Source organism: Miniopterus schreibersii, assembly GCF_964146895.1.
Source record: "Miniopterus schreibersii genome assembly, chromosome: 2".
Taxonomy (NCBI): domain Eukaryota; kingdom Metazoa; phylum Chordata; class Mammalia; order Chiroptera; family Miniopteridae; genus Miniopterus; species Miniopterus schreibersii.
In genome coordinates, this window is record NC_138102.1 from 105,889,939 (window position 1) to 105,911,625 (window position 21,687).

Genomic DNA, 21,687 nt, shown 5'->3' on the forward strand with positions numbered 1-21,687 from the left:
ACTTTAATGTACACATTTATTATATTAAAAAGAAATTATAATTTATTTATATATATACCCAAATGCTTTTTTTTTTTCCCAAACAAGTAGTCAAAAAAATTATTTGTAAATTCCATGAGGATAATTGGTTGGAAAAAAATTAAAGTCCAGATAGAAAATTTTTCTTTAGATGTTTCAATGTGCATATCTCTCAATAGTGCCTAGATGTTGAGCAGAGAATCCTTTGTTGAATTATAGCTCTTCACCTTGCTGAAATTTCAGAGGGAGAGACCCAGGGGATCTCTCTCCCTGTCATTCCTCTGACGTTACCTAACTCTTACAGCTTCCAATTCTTTTTTTGTTTTCGATCCTCACCGGAGGTAGGATGTGTTTAGAGAGAGGGAGAGAGAGAGGCATCAATGTGAGAGAGAAACATCAATTGGTTGCCTTCCGTATGCGCCCTGACCAGGGACAGAACCTGAAATTTCTGGTGCACAGGGTGATGTTCCAACCAACGGAGCCACCCAACCAGGACCCAGCTTCTAATTCTAATGAGGCTTCCAATTTCTCTACATCTTTGCCAACACTTTTTCTTTCTTTCTTTTTTTTTTTACAATAATCATTCTAATGGGCAAGAGGTGGTATGTCATTGTGGTTTTCATTTGCATTTCCTTAATGACTAATAATGTTGAGTATCCTTTCATGTGCTTATTGACCATATCTTTTTTGGAGAAATGTCTATTCAAGTTGTTTGTCCATTTTTGAATTGGGTTCTTCATTTTTGTTTATTTGTGTGTGTGTTTTTTTAATTATAGCAGTTCTTTTTATGTTCTGGATATTAATCCCTTATCAGATATATGATTTGCATATATTGTCTCCCATTCTGTGGATTGTCTTTTCACTCTCTTATAGTTTCCTTTGATGCACAAAAGTTTTTAATTTTGATGAAGTCCAAATTATCTATTTTTTCTTGTATTGTCTGTGCTTTTGGTGTCATATCCTAGAAATCATTGTCAAATCCAATATCATGAAGATTTTTCTTTGCTTTCTTTCTTTTTTGTTGTTGTTTTGTTAATCTTCATCTGAGGATATTTTTCCCATTGCTTTCCAGAGCAAGTGGAAGGGAGGGAGGGAGGGAGGGAGGGAGGGAGGGAGGGAGGGAGGGAGGGAGGGAGGGAGGGAGGGAGGGAGGGAGAGAGAAACATTGATGGTAGAGAGACATATTGATTGGTTGCCTCCTGCATACACCCCCTACCAGGAGCGGGGAGTAAACTCTCAACCTAGGTACATGCCCTTAACCGGAAATCGAACCCATGACCCTTCGGGCGCCAGCTGATACTGTACCACTGAGCCACACTAGCCAGGGATTTCTTTGTTTTCTTCTAAGAATTTTATAGTTTTAACTCTTAAATATAAGCCTCTGAATCACTCTGAGTTAACTTTTGTATATGGTGTAAGGTAAAGGTCCAATTTCATTGTTTTGTGGGTGGGAATATTTAGTTTTTTTCAGCACCATTTGTTGAAAAGACTGCCTTTTCCCCATTGAATGGTCTTGGCATGCTTGTCAAAAATCAATTATTTATGGCTTATTATTTCTGTTCTCTCTTTTCCTTTGGTCTATTGGCTACTATGTTCCATTGTAAGAAGTATATGGTTTTTTTGAACCTCTTTCTCATATGTTTACCCACTCCTTCAAAGAAAAGGAGAAGGAGGAGAAAAGTCTTAAAGGCAAAAGAATTTAATATTTTGGTGCGAAGAAGAGTGCAATGCGAAGAAGAGTGCAACATCCTGGAGGTGCCCAGTTTTCGGATAAGCATTCAAATCGTCAGTGATGAGCAAGCACTTTATTCTGTCTTGAACCCATTCCCTTACTACCTTAGGCACACCATTCTCTACATCTTCCCTGTGTTACCAAAGTTAAAGGAGCCAAATATGCTTGCAAACCATGTTGTTTTGAAATCTCACATGATGGGAATGAGACTGACTTTGTGTGTTTGTTCAGTCTTTAACTCATAGAAGAAGGACTGCAATTAATCAATAGTTATTTATTGAGCACAATTTATATGAGGCACTGTAACATAAAATCCATATACATGGTGGCTTATGGCATAGTTGGGGAGGCTATATATATATATATATATATATATATATATATACACACAATACATCTATCTATCTATCTATCTATCTATCATCTATCTATCTATCTATCTATCTATCTATCTATGTATGACTTGGTAATTACTTGGAGATGGGAGAGAAGAAAATTGAAATGGTTGGCAAAAAATATTCCAAAGATAGGGCCTTTTGGGGATTGTTAAAGAAGAAGAGTAAATTTAAATTCAGAGTTTCGGATGAAGAATACGGGCATTAAAATGCAAAGACAGGAGTGAGTAAGCTCTCTGGGGACAGTGAGAGGGCCAGCCTGACTACTTCGGGGGTATGTGTGGGAGAGCACTGATATGATATGTGGGGTGGGGCTAAATTATGGAGGCTTTTTAAATAACTAGGCAAAGGAATGTGCACTTGATTTAGCAGACAGTAGGACAGCCTTTAAAGTGCTTAAATGACATGGTTATTTTTTTCTAACAGAGGAGTGGAGCATGTTGTAGGTAGGTTGGTCCAGGAGGGGATGTGGAAAAAATTATTAGAGAACAAGAATTGATTCAGTTTTCATAGGACTCCCCTGGAAAGAAAAGCAGATCTTTGCCCCAAGTCCAATACCAGACTGAGGTGTTTCCCAAAGCTTCTTATTGAAATTCACTGTTAGAAAATGCTCTGGACCTAAGATCTTATGAGATTTCACCCAAGTTCAACTCTCCCCACCCTACCTTTTGTGTTAATGGCATAAAATTCCCACTCTTGGCTCTGCTTTGGCTTGGCACTCTATCTAGATTGCCTCACTGTGGTGTGGTGCTTCCAAAGCGTCCAAGCTACAGGCAGGCTATAATTTTAGTTTCCTTATTTTTGCAAAAGGTCAAGTTTTCTAAAGCTGTTAGTGAATCAAATGGAATTGTCTTTGTTGAAAAGGCACATGAACACTGGGAGACATTGCAGTTGACCTTTAGAGCCTTCTCCCCATTTCTCCCTCTCCTCACCTACATGCTGAGCCTCATCAGGACCTAGTACTATCTCTTCATTCAGTGCTTTTCCACAACAGCTGGAAATTACCTGTGATGCGCACAAGTGGTTCAGGATGCTCAGTCCCAGACAAGTTTGCTGAATCTTGCCAGCTGACATAGGAAAAGAGAGGGTAAGCAGTGTCCTGTGGGCTAGAATCAGGGGAGACACAAGACACCCGTGGGCATTCCAGAGCACAGTTTTGGACAATGATGGCATGTGAGGAGCCATTGGGTTCCTTTCCCCTGTGGTCAGAGCTGCCTGCATTTTTACCCTCCCTTCCTGGCTTCAACACTCCCAACACTGGAATTTCTTCAGATGACTACTGTGTTTGATTTTCAACCAGGACAAACAAAAAAAAGAGATTTGTTTCTGTCTGCTTTTGCTGAATGGAATCTCTGATTCTACCTACCGGTCATGCCTTAGACAGCATGAGGCTGGTTGGGATGTTAAACCCTGAGCGCACAGGACTCCTAGCTTTACTGAATCCTTTCCCGTACCCTGAGCCTGAGGACAAACTTCAATCTCCCCCCAAAAGCCCTTCAATCTATGGGTAATTCTGCAGCCAATTCCCAGCCAATATTCTACCCACAAATTGTTATTTCAGCTGCATTTTCCCAAATTTGAGCATCCTTACCAAATATTTTGGGCTTCTTCACACGCTAGTTACCTTCTCATCTGCATGCCTTTCTGATATAATTTTGAAGTGATGAAAAATCTCTTATTTTAAAGGGTGTACAGTAAGCTCAGCCCCCTAAGGGATGTTGCGGAAATCTGCATACCTAATTCCAGCCATGGAGTTTCAGGTAAAATTTCCGAGAAACCTTTGTGCTTTGGTGGGGTTGTTTTCATTTTTGTTTTATCACCTTCTTTTTCCCCTAACTGAAAATCTGGGAGGAGCAAGAAAAGGGATTGTGAATCACAATGATGAAAAACAACACGCACACACCACGCAGGGAGAGGCTTTGCACTTCCTATTACTGATCCAGGGCTCACGAGGTAGAAGCAACTCCAGGTGAGTAAATTCACAGATGCCCCTGCATGTCCGGGACATTCTCCAAAGGTCATTAGACAGTCAAGTGGGGGCGTGGGGGCTAGTCTTCCGGTTTGGTTTTCTTTCAGAACTTTTGTCCAGGGAGCATCCTGTTCTGTTATATGCATACCCACGGCAGTCTTCAAATTGCTAGGTGGAGGACAATACTCAAGTGCCTGGCACTGGGTTAGAAATAGAAATAGGCCTGATCCCAAGGCTATGACGGGGGTTGCTGAGGCCTCCCCCACAAGTCCTTCTGTATTTTCCTCTCCTCCTCCACCCTGCCCAGACCCCCAAAGCTTAACCCTGTCCTCACTCAACAGTTGAAGGCCTTTTTTAATGTTTTCAAATGTACCCTTGATTCTTGCACATATTTAAGACACAGCTCTTTCCCCTCCAGAACATTAGGCATAAAGCAGACCGTCTCCCTTCTCCCTCATGCACTTGGGTCTGGTCGTCTGGGGGTGCTGCTAAGCGAGGGCCTCTTAGAAGGGAGTTTGCAGCCCAGCCTCTGAGTGAGAGACCCCAATGGGGTGGGAGGGCTGCGCTCCTTGGGGATCTGCATTTTGCAGGCTATGTTTAGAAGCAGCTTTCCTGCTTCTAGAAATCAGTGGCCCATTCTGGCTATAATTATGACTACAGAGTCACTTTCTTTCAAAAACTCTATTTTCAGGTGTTTACTATTTTCTTTAAAATGGAACGGGGGGGGGGGGGGGGTGGCCTTGCACACAGGCAGTCCCCAGTGTATCCTGTCTCCTGAGGAAGGAGCCTGGGGGCTGTTTGATAAAATTTCACTCTTCTATCGTGGAGTTACCTGAGGATAGGAACCGAGGTAAGGCCTTAAGGACAGCAGGGACTGAAGAGTCTTGTTTTCATCACCCAGCCAGTCGGTGGAGTCTTGAGTAGGTTCACTGGCAGACAGGATCCCTGGTTGTGTTCCCACTCTCCCCCTTATCAGGCCTCTGCTAGTGCCAGCCGGGTAGCATCACACAGTGGCCAACGGAGCCAGACTGCCTAGGTTCAAATCCCACCTTGCTAGTTATGTGACCTGCTTGCTCTTCGTGTGAACTTGGGCAAGTTCCTGAATAATGGTACCTACCTTGTAGCATTATTGTGAGGATTAAATGAGTTAATACATGCAAAGTGTGTATTAGAATAGGGACTGGCATATATTATAGAAGCATTACTGTGGTTATGTTTTCTCTTTCCTTGTCTGTAAAATGAGGAAATGCCATGAACTATTATGTTGGTGCTTGTGCACTATGGACAGGAAGAGCATCTACTGTGGGCCGAACACTCACTGTATGTGACATTATGAGGAGAAAAAGAGGAAAAGAAAGACCTGGCTCTTACCCCCTGGGGAGGGAAGGGAGACTTCTTGGGGAGATTCCCAGAGAACACGCGAAAAGGACAAGAATTTCACATGCTGCTTTTCCTTCTGGAAAGTGTCATGACACACAGTCTGTCAGAGGTTTGGGGACCCATGGTCACTTCTCCACCAGAGCAGCATATCAGCTCAGCCTGAGGATCAAAGAGAGCTGTGCAGGGATCGTGTAGGCCTCCGACACACTTGGCCTTGATCTTTGGACTGCAGCTCCTTGCCTTAGTGACTGCGTCCCTGTGGCCAATCTTCACACCCCGAGACCTCCAGTTTAGCACAGGGTGTGGAAGGACTTGACTTTGCAGACTGGGATTTTGGCAAGGGTCTCCTGAGCAGCTGATGGGCTCCTGTTCCTGGGCCCCAAATCTGCCCCAGGGGATTCTGGCTCCACCTCTGGGCCTGGCACAACACTTTGAGCCCAGGCTCTGGGCACAGTGGTGTTATCTTTAGTGTGCCTGTGGCATGCTGTGGCTGTGCTCACCAAGTTGCCTCCACCTCTCTTGAGCCCCCAGCTCATTCTAGGCTTTTATAATCAGAGTCCTCCTTGCGTTGTCTTATGCATCCAAATCCTACCCAAACCTATCAGGTCCACTTCAGTCTTGCTCTCTCCATAAAGCCTTCCCTGACTGTCCAGCTCATACCACCAGCCTCACTATCCTAAGTTTCCTAGTTACCTATTTCATTCATTTGGAAATAAGAAATGTACTTAGTTATAGTTCCCCAAAAATATTTGAGTACCTTTTGGCACAAGGGGTGGATGTTGGGGGAATATATAAAAGTAAAGGACAAATCATCTTTTATCAAGAGTAATAATAATAAACAACAATTTTTGGTCCTTGCTATGTGCCAGTACTATACTAAAAACTTTACATAAACTATCTGACCCTTAATAGTACTCCTATAAGGTAAGGCAATTATTAATCCTACTTTACAGATAAAGCAACCAAGATGGAGAAAGTTTCAATATTGCCCCATGTCAGCTAGTGAGAAAGCCAGTATTTGAGCCAGGCAGTCTGACTCCATTGTTTATATCTTAATCATGTGCCATATTGTTCCTGAGTTTCCCCTTTTCTGTTTGAGAGGAGTGAAGCTCTTTGAAGGCAGGCACCTGTCTCATCCTTCCCTGCAGCCCCTGCAGCACTTAGCACACCCTTGTCTTACAGGGCAGGAGGCGTACATAGGTAGCAAGGATTCAATCAATATTCAGGGATACTGTGGTTAACAGGCCCTGCCGCAGAGAGGAGACAGGATCATCCAAGGTTTCTTAGTTCTGGGGCGACAGAATTAGGAAAAGAGACCAGGAATCCAGGGCCCAAATACTGCTGTGTACTGCTGCTTAGCTCACACTGCCTTCTTGCTAGCACAGTTCTTTCTCCAGGCCTAGACCAACGTTACCATGGAGGCATCCAGCTGCTCAGTAGGAAAGCTTCATATAAATATCTCTCCACACCATGGACATTAAGAACAGGCCCAGAAGTCTTAGTGACTTCAGGTTAATGCTTACCAGGACCAGGGAGTCCCAAACATTGCCTGGAATTGCAAATGTCCTGTCTTGAGGACAGACTCCTCTCGTCCCCCAAATCTACCAGGATTTCTCTCCATATCTGCCAAGTTAGAGTGATTGTACATCTGAGAACAGAGGTACTTCAAGCAAGAAAATATCCATCTTCATTCAAGAGGACAGATTATCTGAAGTTTCATGGAAATCTTGAGTTGTAGTTATCCCTCTATTATGTTATCTATTTCTTTCTTTTGATTGTCTACTTAGTATAAGAAGATATGTCAGCACTGAGGGCACACACAGAAAGATTGGTTTCCTGCCCTCCAGCAGCTTATAACCTAATAAAAGAGATGATTCTCCCTCTCTACACACGTATCTACCATGTGAGTCATATGATAATGATTATCATAGCAACCATTTTTTAATTGCTTACTCTTTGCCTCTGTGCTAATAGGTGTTTGAACAGGCTTTATCTCATTTAATTTTTATAACAAATCACATTTTACATATGATGGATAAAGCTCTGAGAAATTCATTTGTAGCAGAGCTATAATTCAAGCCAAGATTTGTTGGACCTCAAAGTCTGCTCCTAATAACTACACTATTCTGCTCCCCTTGAAAGGTCCAAACAGTAAGCACCAATGCAAACAGAGATCTAGGTCACTTGTTGGCTTAGCTGACCAGAAGGAGCTTGGTAGAAGTTTCCTGTAGAAGTCTCCTCCTCCAAATGAGACAACCTGAACCTCTTTAAAAAATGTTTTCCCCAATCCAGCCTCCACAGAACTACCAAAGTAATCTTTCAAAGATACAGCTATGATCATCCTGAACTCACTGCTCAGAAACTTTCAATGATTCCCCCTAAAAATCCCAACTACTCTTAAGCCTAACCTTCAAGGTCCTCCACTGGCCAAGTCCATCCTGGCTTTCCAGCCTTCTCCCTTTCTACTCCCCTTCCCTGTCTTCTGCCAAATAAACTACAGTTGTCCTTTGAACAATATGGGGGTTAGGAGTATGGGCACCCCCGTGGCAGTCAAAAATCCATGTATAACTTTTGATTCCCCAACAACTTAACTACAAATAGCCTACTGTTGACCTTACCAATAAGATAAGCAGTTTATTCACACATATTTTGTATGTAATATGTATTATATGCTGTGTTCTTACAATAAAGTAAACTAGAAAAAGTTATTAAGAAAATCATAAGGAATAGAAAATACAGTTACAGTCTGTATTTATTGAAAAAAATCTACGTATAAGTGGACCCCTGCAGTTCAAACCCGTGTTGTTCAAGGGTCAACTGTATTTGCTGTTCTGCATGTAGACCCACCATTGCTGCTTCCAAGTCTCTTTTCATATCATTCCTTCCACCTAGAATGTCTTTTCCTCACCTTCGGCTCTCCAGCTCTTAACCCATCCTTCAATGTCCAGCTTAAACATTACTAGCTATGTGATAGTTACTAAGCTAGGGGGAAAAAAATAAAAAAATATATACTCATATATTGTAGTTTATTTTTTTCTTTTTTCAATTTTATTTTTCAATTAGAATTTGCATTCAATATTATTTTGTATTATTCAGATGTACAGCATGTACAGCATAGTGGTTAGCTAATCATATACTCTATAAAGTGATCCCCTGATATTTTCAGTACCCACCATACAAAGTTATTACAATATTATTGACTATATTCTCTGTGCTGTACTTTATATCCCCATGATTATTTTGTGACTACTGATTTGTACTTCTTAATCCCTTCACCTTTTTCACCCAGCCCCCCAAGCTCCCTCCCCTCTGGCAACCATCAGTTTGTTCTCTGTGTTTATGAGTTTGTTTCAATTTTGTTTGTTCATTTATTTTGTCTTTAGATTCCACATATAAGTGAAATTATATGGTATTTTATTGTGGCTTATTTATGCATCTTATTTCCTCCATTATACAGCAAGTTCTTGAAAGCAGAATTCAAATCGTATTTATTCTTATATTTTTCCATATCCTGGTACATCTTTATGTTCCCCTATATCCCAGTATCCTAACACGATGAGAGCTCCATGAATATTTATTGGATAAAATAATTTTTAAAATCAAGCAATAATGTTAGTAACCAATATAACCCCAATAAATTTAATTTAAGTAAATAAATAAAAATTTCAAAAAAGAATGACATTAAACTCACCAAAATAAGTAAATAAATAAATAAAATATAAGAATAAAATAATTAGCCCAGCCCAGTGTGGCTCAGTGGTTGAGCATCGACCTAGGATCCAGGAGATCGCGGTCTGATTTCTGGTCAGGGCACATGCTGGGGTTGTGGGCTCGATCCCCAGCTGGGGGCATGCAGGAGGCATGCAGATCAATGACTCTCTCATCATTGATGTTTCTGTCTTTCTCTCTTCCTCTCCCTTCCTCTCTCTGAAATCAATAAAGATATATATTTTTTTAAAAAGAATAAAATAATTAAATGAAAGAATTTGAGTATGTAGCCCCCCCACCCCCCCTCCAATCTTCCTTTGAACTGCTCATACCCTTACACAACCTGTAAAGCTATCTAGACAACTATAGTTTTAGGGTCCTAGAAAGCCAAGATGGAATTGAACCCAGCAGGGTAAGCTTAGAGAGAACAATGAATCATTTGCATAATACATTGTAGAGGAAAAGAATGGAACATAGAGTTCAGGATGGGGGTAGAGGAAGGGCTGTAATAGCAATGAATTTCATTCTTTGAAATATTGCCCAACATCCTGGTATTTGGGGAATTTACCTCCCTTGCCTGGTACAAACTGCAGCCTCCCTAGCCAAGCTTGGCAGACTCTCACTGGTGGATCTGTTGGTTTCCCCCAGACACTCCTCCCCACCGCCCCAGACCTATTTCCCTCTTACTCATCTCAGGGCACATGTTGGATGCAAACTAAATGTAAGGATGGATGCTCTGGGGTCAACTGAGCTTGGGCTCAAGTTGGTAAATAACCACTGGACTTTTAGATACAGAGCTATGCTTTGCGTGCGTGGGAAAAACCTCCCCTGATTTGGGCTCATTCATTCAGGGACTCACAGCATTGAGCAAGCTGAGCAGGCTGTCTCAACAGGAAGATGAGCCCTAAGAAAAGGTATCTTCACACAGGATCTGAAGGTAAAAGGAAAGCTGCCCCGGTGGGTAGGTGGGAGGATGGTGGGAGGACGGGTGGAGCTGGGAGATCCTTCCCAGAGATGAGAGCAGCTTTCCATTTTAAGGACTACAGGTCTGCAGGCCCGCAGTTCTTACGATAGAAACTTACAAAAATAGCACAGTCAGGAGGGACTCTTCACTCTCCAGGGGACTCTGTTCCTAAGCCCCTTTCTTGGTTCCATTCACCTCACACCAGCTACCCAAAGAAGCTAGCCTTGAGGCGGTCGACCTTTGTGATGCTCCCCCTTAGAGCATGCAGACTTTTCTGATCCAATCTTCCAGAATCTAAGGAGCCTATAATAGCATTTGGGTTAGGGGACACTTAAAGATCCCATTAAAAGTCCTGTGGGACTTTTAGAGCTTATATCTATGGAAAACCAAGAGAAGGTAAATTTAAACTTATTGAAAGCAACCCACACAAGAGCAGGATTTCTTAACCTGGGACCCATAAATCCCTAAGCAGGTTTAGGATGAATTCCGGAGCTGCAAACCCATTGAAATTGTGTGTAAAATTATACATGTATGTGTAGGTGTGGCAGCATTTTTTCTGGGACAAGGGTCCCTAACCTTTATCAGGTTCTATTAGACCTCCTGAAAAGTGAAACAAAACGACAAATTTTCCTAGAGGATAAAGGTGGGAACAGGGTCTCAGGGGAATTTAGAGGACATTCCAGTTCCTCCCACTTCCCATGTGTTGCAAACATGTGCGCAGTGGGAAACAATGGCAAATACAGGGAAGTGACAGGTCACTTTTCAAAAAAACCCTCCAAACCGATAGAATCCTGAGGATTTCCCAGATTTCCTTACAAAAGTTGTCTTCCTCTCCTCAAGTCACACTACTCTTTCTTACCTGTCCCTCTTCCTTCCATTTTGTCTTCACTGCTACAGGAGAATCTGTCCTATTAGCTGCTATTCGTTCGATTCGACGGGATTAAGGTTAGAAGCGGAGGGGTGCTTGTCAGTCTGGAATGAGGGGCCAGGGTCCAGGAAAGGTTGAGTATGTCCTTTATGCGATTCAGTAGTTGCCAAACTTTTCATGCTTGTAAAACTTAAAACCTCAAAAACATCTTTGGATTCCTCCAAGAAATTGTAATTATACTTTTAGTATCTGTGAAGGAAACATTGCACGTTGATAAAAAGCTACTGTGCATTAAATAATCCTTTAATATGTATTTTAAAAACTACATGAGCATGGGGGGGGGTGGTGTTTGAAAACGAGCTCAGCACCTACATGTGAGCTGAATTATTTGTTTGGTTGTAGGCAGTGTCTGGTGTACATCTGGATCCAAGGACCCCATGCTGTAACTGAGGACCCTCTCCCCCTCCCACAAAGTGGAAATCACTGGTCTAATTTAAGCTCTTTGCTTTATAGATGAGGAAACTGTGGTCTAGAAAAATGAAGTTCCTGGTGAGGGAGAATGGAACCCATTGCAGAGCCCAGTTCTCCCAATTATCTCCTGGGCTTTTTGCAGGCATCCAAGGCAGCTGGAGACGGCTCAGGGCACCCAGTCTCCCGCTGGCCCTGGAACGGCCTCCTCTCCCACAGCCACACTTCCCACACTCTCCCCTCACTGAGAGGTCTCCGAAGGCACCTGATGGAAGACATGATTATTTAGGGCTTTCCAGATCTGGGAAACAATCAGACAAGAGAGTCAGCTGCAACACCAGGTCTTGGCCATAAACTGAAACACAAAACTATAACAATGGCTGTCACAGGCTGTGGGTGCCAGCCGTGGGTTCACCCAAACCTCATTTAGTTCTTAGAACAACCCTTTGAGTTAAGTACTATTATTATCATCTTCATTTTACAGATGAGGAGACTGAAGCTTTAAGAAGTGAATGACAATGGCATAGAGTTACTAAAGGCTTCAGAGACAGGATTCAAAGCCATGTCTAAATTCAGAACCTGCGAAGGTCACCACTATGCATACAGTATTATGTTATGCAAGGCTGACTAGGCTCAGGATTCCTGAGTTCTCTCTAGGACTCAATTGTTTTGTTACCCTTTAACTCAAGGAATCATCCTAAACCTAGTGCCAGCTTACCAGTAATGCGGAAGCCTCTCTCTTCCAAGAGACTAAAAGAGTCTTTGCCACAGCTTCCAGGGACCCAGGTGGACCCCATGGACAATACTCAATCCTTGAGGGCAGCACTTATTGAAAATTCTGATTCTAGCTCAGAGCTGATGTACAAAGGAGGTTGGAAAGGGTGAGTTCCTATGCCCATTTCTACCTCTGCCCAGGCTGTTCTCCATCCTAAAATGCTCCCTCCCCAGTTCACCCACTAACTGAAGAGTATAGTCTAATGTAAAGATTCCCCTTCTTTGTGAAGCCCTTTAGGACTGTATGAATCCACCCTGATTTTTCTCATTCCTTCTGGAGCATTTTCTCTTTGGCCTTAAACAAAACTTCTGCCTTTTGACTCTTTTGACTCCTATAAGAGTCTTGTATCCCCACCAAGCTCCTTGAAAGCAGGGGCCAAATGTATTCTGTGTCCCCTACCCCAAGTGCCTAGCTTGGGGCTGGACATACCCTACACTGCTAATAAATACTTTGCTGAATTAAATCTGATGGTCCTTAGGACAAATTTTCTCCCTCCTGGACGTTTATTCTGGCTACAGCTTCCCTCCAAAGAAATTGCTGTTCCCCTTCCCCCACTCCCTACCCAATTCCCCATGAGGCTCATGAGCCTTAAAAGTACTGGGATTTGTTTTTGCTGCCTTGTCAGAAACAAGCCTGACCTTTCTGAGACTCTTTTGTCTGTGGGGCCCACGTGGCTCTGCCTGGAAGACGTGAGTCCAGTTTTTCTGCACCTGAGCAGGGCTCTCATAAAGCTCTAAGAAACCATTCAAGGCTTTGGCAGCTCAGCCTTTTAAAACCACCCTAGTCTAGGCGGTGGGTTAAAGGCAAGACTCAGAGAAAGGTGTGTGCACTGTTCTTCAAGCTCTTGTCACTTCCCCAAGGGCTCTTATTAACCAAGTGTGTTTGCCGTTTGCTCCCCTGGGAGGCTGAGAACCTCTTTATCTCTTCAGACTGAGACAGAACGTCTGGGGTAAGAGGCAATTCGTCTCCTGATCCAACACCACTGTCTCCCCAGAGCCCAGTGCTCTGGCATTGTGACTGAGCAGGCCCTCCGGCCACAGTGCTGTCAGGCGGACATTCACTGGGTCAACCTAGACTGCTAACTGAAGCCTGCTGGGAGTCTTGAGCAAGACATGCACCTCTTTGAACCTCAGTTTCCTCATCTGTAAAATGGAGGGGTGAGCACTGATCCCTAAACTCCTTCTTGCACTAATGTTCTAGAGTCCTAAAATAGCACTGCCTTCCCAGCCCTCCCCCCACCCCACCACTGAATCCCACAGGATTTTTAACCACACTACAGTCAGGGTTGAATCTTGGCATTGTCCAGCTAGAAGCTCCTACAGGTTGGGATAGTTTTATTCACAGAACAGGGCTGCCACCATCTGCACCAGAGAAAACTGCCTAAGGGGACAGAAGGGACTTTTATGACATTTGGCATTAAATCAATTAATCAGATTCCCCTCTAGTTGCCTGTGGAAAATGCTTTACCCCTTTCCAACTACCAGAGTACTATTATTCACTGAGTAATTTTAAAAAAAATATTTATTTACTGATTTGAGAGAGAGAGAGGGAGAGAGAGGGAAACATCAATTTGTTTTTCCACTTATTTATGCATTCATTGGTTGCTTCTTGTATGTGTCCTGACTGGAAATTGAACCCACAATGTTGGCATTCCGGGGTGATGCTCTAATCAACTGAGCTACCCAGCCAGGGCCACTGAGTAATTTTAATAACAATAATAAAATCTGAAATTTTTACCTGTTCTTTACAGTTTATAAAATGGTTTTACATCTGCCATTTCATTTTTATTTTTTTAATCTTTACCCAAGGATATGTTTTTATTGATTTGAGGGGGGGGGAGAGAGAGAGACAGAGAGAGAAACATCAATCAGTTGTCTCCCACACAGGCCCTGAATGAAAATTGAACCCGTAGCCTTTTGGTCTGCAGGATGACGCTCCAAACAACGGAGCCACCCAGCCAGGGTTCCTATCTCATTTTTAAATCCTCATGATAACCCCGTGTAGAAGACAGGGATTATTATTCCCATTTTGCAGACCGGATAAATGGGTAACCTAAGTTACCCAACCAGAATGATTAAGCTGAGAAATGTACTGTGTCCTAAATAGAAACCATAGGGACCTAGAAGCCAGGAGCAAACGCATCCCCTTTTAAGGACACTTACTTTACCATGAGAGAACTCAATGTGAGCATTTGAAGGAACATCTCAGTAATATACACATTATATGCAAATAATATGTATGTAGAGTTGGTTCTGGAGTTTTTGAACCAAGAGATTGTTGGTGTTTTGCAAAGGGACACTGTAGTGCTCATTCTGTTCCTTCCCACAAGCAAGAGCCAGAGAAAGCAGAGGCGACTGTGAGGGAAGAGGATCCTGGGCCATTTCCAGCTGGCTTTATTCTTTCTTCTAATCATTTTTGTGTGGGGGAGAGAGAATTTGGAAAGGGAGGTGGGGATCTTTGGCCGGCTAAGGCCTTGGAAAAGAGGAAAAAGCTCCCTATGCATGGCCCCTTCCCCTTCCTCTCTCACCCCCAGCTTCTCCCTGGAGCTGGGCAGGATAAGAGAACCCCCTTGAGATCTGAGTTTCCTTCATGAAGCCAGGCCTCCCACTCTGGAAGGGTGGTGATGAAAGTCTGCAGTGGGAGGAGAGGCTTGGGCTGCAATCTCTCCCACACTCCACAGGTCTGATTAATGAAGGTCATGCCCTGCCGTGACTCGGGCTCCCTTCTAGAAAGGGGCAGAGTGTAACTCTTCTCTCTAGAAAGGAAAAGACTGAAAATGGGGACCACATTACACTATCTCATCCCCCTTAAGTTGGGCAAAGGAAAATGAAGTGATCCTTAAGGCGGTAAAGCAGGAACTTCATACTCATGTTCCTGCCTGGAGAGGTAAATCAATTGAACTCCAGGTACCTCTTCCGTAGCTTCATATACTGTGCCCTGGGCCCAGTCAGAAAGTACAACTAGTCAGAGGCAGGAAAGGCACTGGGTGAGGCAGGAAGAGCTATTTGTTTTGGCTCTCCAAGGAAGACGGCTGATCTGAATCCATCGGGTGACTACAGGGCTACAGTCAACATTTCTTAGAAAAGAAAACCACTTTGATTGCACTTACCAAAGGCCAGGAACTTCAAACAAATTATCTCGTTAATTCTCACAACGTCTCTGTAACAGAGGAACTATTCTGAACCTCGTTTACAGTGGGGTGAAGGTCAAGGTCACACAGTCAGTAGATGGAAGATCTAGGATTGGTGCTCAGGTCTGGCGACCCCAGAGCCTGTACTCCTGGCCAGGACACAGCACTGCCTCCATGTGGGAGCTGGGTATGGATGGAGGTCTCTGGGCATGAGACCTGTGAACAGCAATGCCCAGAGAAAGAGTGACCAGCCAGGTGCAGGGACAGGCTTCAGGGTGCCTTCTGACCACTTGTGAAGTGTAATACTTTCCTGGGAAGAGGGCCCTGGCCCTGCTGCCCTACGTAGTTGCCCAGCCTCTGTGGCTAAACAAAGAGAGCTGAGGTGAGGAAATCAGAACATTCTGGGGAAAGAACAAACAACAGAAAACAGGACAAGCCGACAGATACCATGGGGCCTAGAGGCCTAGGGGCAAGGGCCACCTGTGAGCCTGGCTGAGGACTGTGGCCAGACCCACCGCACTTGGCACTGTGAGCCTCCACCTGCAATAACCTCCCTGGGAGTTCAGGGAACCCTGAGAAAAAGCATAGGGGCCACAGTGGTCCTTTTATCCCAAGGAGCTTGAGAGCTTTACAGATACCCCTTAATTACAAGCCCAGGAAAAAAAGGGAGGTGAATTGTGTTTTGGCCAGGACAATTACCTCATCAGCTATTGTGAAGACTAGTCTGGGAGGCAGAAGGAAGGCTGGGGGGAGGGGGGGAAGGGTGGTAGAGAGGCAGGGGTTAGAGGGCTTCTCAGCACGGGGCCAGGGCTTTTACAGCAAGGGAAAAAAGTCTTTGCAGTGACACTATGCTTTGCCACATCCCCATTTTCTTTCTTCTGTCATCCTCTTAGCATGTTCCAGCCTTCACTACAACCGTGCTCAGGTTAGAGGACTCAGCATAACAGCAGGGGTAACACACTCTTTTCATGAGATGCAGGCAGTTTTAACATTGCAAGTGCCAGAAACTCCTAGTGTTTATTTTGGAAGATGAGTGCCCAGGGATTTTTAATCCTTTGTTGGCATAACTAGGGGTTCTTATCTCCCGAATTAGGTCACATAAGAGGCTACTGTATGGAAAGGTGTTCCTTTTGGGACAAATTTTAAAAGTATGAGAAAGGGGAGCGCAATGCAGTTTCCTTACACCATTCAGAAGTCTAGCTTCTAATCTGTAAATTTAGGTAGACAGACCCATTTCATGGTCAAAAAGTCCCTGTTCTTGGCATCTTGGCCTCCTTCCTAATTGGAGGGAGTGCAGGGGTGAGTTTCCTGGTGAGTGACACTGTCATTGTCACCTCTGGGACCAGAGCAATCACAGTTTTCACTGTAACGAAGAGAGCTCCTACACAGATCATTTTCTGACAATCCACTCCTGAAAACCATGCTGCCACCACCCAAGGATCAAGCCCTCTTTCTATTATAATAGTCTCTATTATAGAGGTTATATCTCTAATAGAGATTATGTATCTATATTTCTATATTTATATTTCTACTCCACAGTAAAATCAGAGAGGATTTTATTCAGAGACCACGGAAATGCAAAATCTCCCTGGAATCCCTGCTTGGCCTCTGTGGGTAGTGTCAGGGATATGAGCTTGTGAGCTAAATGAAGAGGTCAAGACCTCAGGCTTACATCTTTCAAGCTTAGGACCACAGCCTCCCCATGTCAGGCAGCTTCCTTGTCTTTGCATGACAGCTGTTTGTTTTTCATAGGGCGCTGACAATGCATGCCACCCGGCATGTGAAGACATAGTCCTGCCCTCAGGCCTCTGGGAACCTGAGCTAGAGAGATACTCAGCTCTGGGTGCAAACACAGCTCAAAAAACAGGCAAGCTGAGCTCTGAGATGTGGGGCCTTTGTTTCCTTCTTTGAGAAAAAATGAGCTAACTAGATGACTTCTCTGAAGAATGTAGCACTTAGGAGGAGTAACCAAGATGTTCTTTGTTGAGGATAAGAGAGAGGCAGGAATCTTGGAGGGCCCAGGCATTAAAGAATGCTTAGAGATGGAGGAGGGAAGCATGGCCTGAGGCAAGTGGGAAACAGTGGAGGTAGAGAGGAAGGGAGGACAGGCCACTAGAGGAGGAAATGAGAGGGCATGGCTGGGAGAAGAGTGCCATCTGCTGAGCCTCCCACGGGCACCATGGGCACACCACCCCTCCTCTACCACCAGCCCAGCACTGAACTACCCAAATCAAGCCCTGCTGAGCAGGCACCCACAGAAAGTAAAGGTAAAAAGGATTGAAAAGCTTGGTCTTTGGGAGGCAATATGACATCATGTACAAGACACAGACGGGGTTTCAAGCCAGACCAGCCGGATTCCTTTCCTAGTATCATTCCTGCTAGCTGCAGGTCCTGGGCATGTCATGTTACCTGTATTGTGCGCTTATTTTTCCTCAACCTCACCTCACTACTCTGGAAAATGGGTTCTTAGAGGATTTAAATGTAATAGTAGCTGGAAAGTGCCTAACACACACTAGAGGTGCACTCTTTTCTCTTTCCATGGAAGAAAAGCCATTTATTCTTCAAAATACATGGTGAGATTTAGAATTAGAGAGAATGACACAGAAAAAAGAGACAAGAACAATTTTGCACTTTCCCTAGAAGCCACAGAAATGACAGGTTTGACAAAGCTGTCAAAGGGAGTTTGCTCATCAGCATGTGGGAGCTATTCCTGGTGCGTCAGAGCACCCCCCAAAATCAGGCCAGCCAGGGAGGGCAGGGGAAGAGTGAGCCTGGGGCCCAGGGCTAAGGCTCCAGTCCAGGCTCTGCCACTAAGCTGTGTGGCTTTGGGCACATCACTAAACCTCCTTGGCCACACTTTGCCTGATGCCTTTTGCCCCTTTTATCACAGATTTAGAATTTGTGATTCCATGAGGCTTAGCGGCCCTTGCAAAATCCATGGATTGTTCTGCTAACCAATCAGGCAATCAATCTACCTGTTCACTTAGTTCACCTCAGAATCTTCTATCGTTGCAATGATGGAAGGATCTAGTGTGCCAGGGGCTGGGCAGCACGAGTCCTTGGCTTGCAAGGATGCCCAGATCTTTACAAGGATCAGAAGAGACTTAGGCACTTTTGATTACAGATAACAGAAATGAACCTAAAGCATCTAAGACCAAATGGGGTTTTATAAGGTGTTAGGATCTCCTCCAGGAGTCATGTGCAGAGTGATTATGAAGGCCATGCAAAGGCCTGGAGCCAGAACGTAGGAAGCCCATACCAGCCTGGGCAGCTTCTTTCATTCTGTCTCCCTGGGGGTGCCTGGCCTCTCATTTCTGTTTTTTCTTGTGCATCTTGGTTTATGTTGAGTAGCATATCAGTTGAATAGCAATAGTGAATCTCATTTGCAAGTTCATGAAAGAAAGAATCTGAGTAGCTGGCCTTGCTTGATGGAATATCAACCCCTAGTCCACTTGTCATTCATAGACCACTAAATGATCCCTTAAATATAATCTCTCTAGGCTACCTCCTGGGTGAGTAGAGTTGGGGGAGTCTCAGAGAGGGGGAGGTTGTGACTTCCCTGACACCCCAAATGGGGTTGTGTTAGTTAGGATACAGATTTGGCTGCTATAGCAAAACCCCAAATAATAAAGGCTTAGGATGCAAGTTTACTTCTCTCCTGTGTGTAACAGTCTGAGTGCAAACAGTCCAGGGATATTATGGTGGCTCCACGGTGTTAGGGACCCAGGCTCCTTCTAGCTGGTTGTTCTGCTCTTACGATACTTGACTTATCCACGTGGTTGAAGATGGCTCTCCACAATGTCCAAATTCCAATCAAGGCAAGAGGGGGTAGGGAGGGCATGGCCTTCCTTTTAAGGGCTCAATCATTCTTGCTAACTTCTCATTAACCAGAACCTGGTCATGTGGACATTCTGCAAAAGAGATTGGAAAGAATTAACTTTAGCTAGGTGGTCATGAACCCAGTCAAACAGCCTACCACCCTGCAAGAAGGTCAAATAGATATTGGGGGATGACCTCCTAGAATGAGCAATAGTGGCCTTGGTTGCTGGAAATGCACCAAAGTATTTGTCTCTCCTGACTCTAGCTTTGGGAGGAGGTTATTGCCAAGTAAGAGATGTGGCAAAAGCCTGGGAAGAACATCAACATGGAGAAACTTAGGAAGATATGACCAGGAGGAGTTTAGACTAAATAATTTCTAAAATCCTTCTGTACTCTTAACACCACTTCAAGAAAGGCATGGGGTAGATGTGCCTCTTCCTCTATCCTAGAATACAAAAAGGGAAGTTCTTAGGATAGATTGCAGAAGTGAGATTATAACAGTTTTTTATGGAATAGATTTTCAGTACTGTGGTTCTTGTAGGCCTAGCTCAGCTCTACTCAACAAGAGGGAATTGAAGTCATTTCCTTTAGGTGCTAGACACACATATTATGTTCCTGCCTAGCAACCCCATCCTGCAGCTGTGCTGGGCAGAGTAGTTCGGAGCAGCTAATCTACCAGTAAAGCTGTTTTGAGCACCTATTGCATGCAGGGCACTGTGCTGACTTCTGTAGAGGAGCTTGTGGTAGTACAAGGTGTGACTAACAGAAGGTGGTGCTCACTGACCCCTTCCTCTCAGCCACCAGAGTAACCTTATCTTTAGCTGAGGTCTTCCTGTTCACCAGTAATTACTTGGTGGGGCAAGAGGCTTCGGTTCCGACTCAGCGGATAGGGTAATGAGTCACAGTGCATATGGTAACTGTGGCTTCGCTGACAGTGCATTTGCCATCTCAGTGCTGCACTCAGGGCTTTGCGCAAAAAAGGAGGGTTGCCAGAGGGGGGCTGATTTCCAGTCACTTGACAGCAGTGATTCTGTGTGTATGTGTGTGTGTGTGTGTGTATGCACGTGTGTGTTTGACCTTGTCGAGATTGGCAAGGCAGAAGAGTGATACAAAATGACTGGGAAGTTAAGAACTCAAAGTAGACTTTGTAGCTTTTTATCTCAGTGGTGTAAGTTGAGGTGGGACAATTGTGAACAGAAAGAGCCCCCAGCGAGGAGTCAACCTAGGGCTCACACTGTTTGACTACAATTGAATTGAGTGACCTTCCATGTTCAAACATCATTTCCCCCATTTTAAAAAGCAGGGATAATAATTGACCTGCTCAACTCCAAAGGACTCACAAAATGAAAGAGAACTGGACAGTGAGCCTCACAAGGGCAAGGAGTGTATTTTATCATCTCTGTGCCCCTTTGGCTCCTGGAGTGCACTTGTGCACATAGTAACTTCTCAATGAGTGTTGTCTAGATTGAATCACTGGAACCATCTGTGCACTTTACAGATAAGGTAACTGAAACCCAGTGAGGGACAGAGACTTGCGTAAGGTCACACAGGCTAGCTGGGAAGATGAAACATGAAAATCACCCAGCGTCTGACACGTGCTCTGCATTCGATCAGCATCAGGAGCCTTTCTAAATGGCAGTGCCAGGAGTAGAATTTAGATCTTTAACTCTGACACCTCTGCTCTTGCTCCTCACCATATTGCCTCTGAGTTATTTGGCTAAAATCAGATAGCTTGTTAAGGCTGAAATGGGATTCGCTGGCAAGAGAGCTGTTGCTGACCTTGTCCACCAAGGGCATCTGTGCCCTTGGTTTAAGTACAGTGGTTGAAGAACAGGGGCTCTGGAGTCGTACTGCCATTTACTAACGATGTGACCTCGATCTCTTTATGTGTCAGCTCTCTCATCTGTAAAATGGGGGCTGAAATTGTACTTAACCTCACAAGGTTGTGAAGATGAAGTGAGTTAAAGTATGTAAAATGCTCAGGAAGTGCTTGGTACATAGTAAGCACTTATTATTATTATTTAATCTTCATCTGAGAATATTTTTTCCATTGCTTTTCGGAGAAAGTGGAAGGGAGAGAGAGAAACATCAGTGTGAGAGAGACACATCTACTGGTTGCCCCCCACATGCGCCCCAACTGAGGTCAGGGACAGAGCCTGCAACCGGGGCACGTGCCCTTGGCCATTCGAACCTGGGACCCTTCAGTCTGAGGACTGACACTCTAATCACTGAGCAAAACCAGCTAGGGCACATAGTAAGCACATTATTAAGTATTTGCTGCTATTCAAGGTTAATGTTAAGGTTTTATTGCTGTAGTGGTGGCAACAGAGTTGGCAACTATAATCGGCCTCCCCAGAACAGCCATTTGATAATACTGGAGTTTGCTATTTCTGAATAGGATAAGATTCTGATAGTTGTTTTAAAGGACTGGGGACTCGATTGTATAAATTTTTGGAGGGCT

The 21,687-nt window shown here is 44.2% G+C and overlaps 1 protein-coding gene across 2 annotated transcripts in view; it reads left to right on the plus strand.

The window, feature by feature from the left end:
• The window catches only part of NINJ2 (ninjurin 2), a 72,008-nt gene that overhangs the window by 19,693 nt on the left and 30,628 nt on the right, over positions 1-21,687 (plus strand). The window contains exon 1 of one of the 2 annotated variants that reach the window (XM_081128181.1): positions 9,899-10,139. The exons of the other annotated variant lie outside the window; for it this stretch is intronic. The gene's annotated coding sequence lies outside the window, so the exon portion shown is untranslated. Of the gene's footprint in view, positions 1-9,898; positions 10,140-21,687 lie in introns of those variants that run through there. 2 annotated transcript variants of the gene reach the window in all.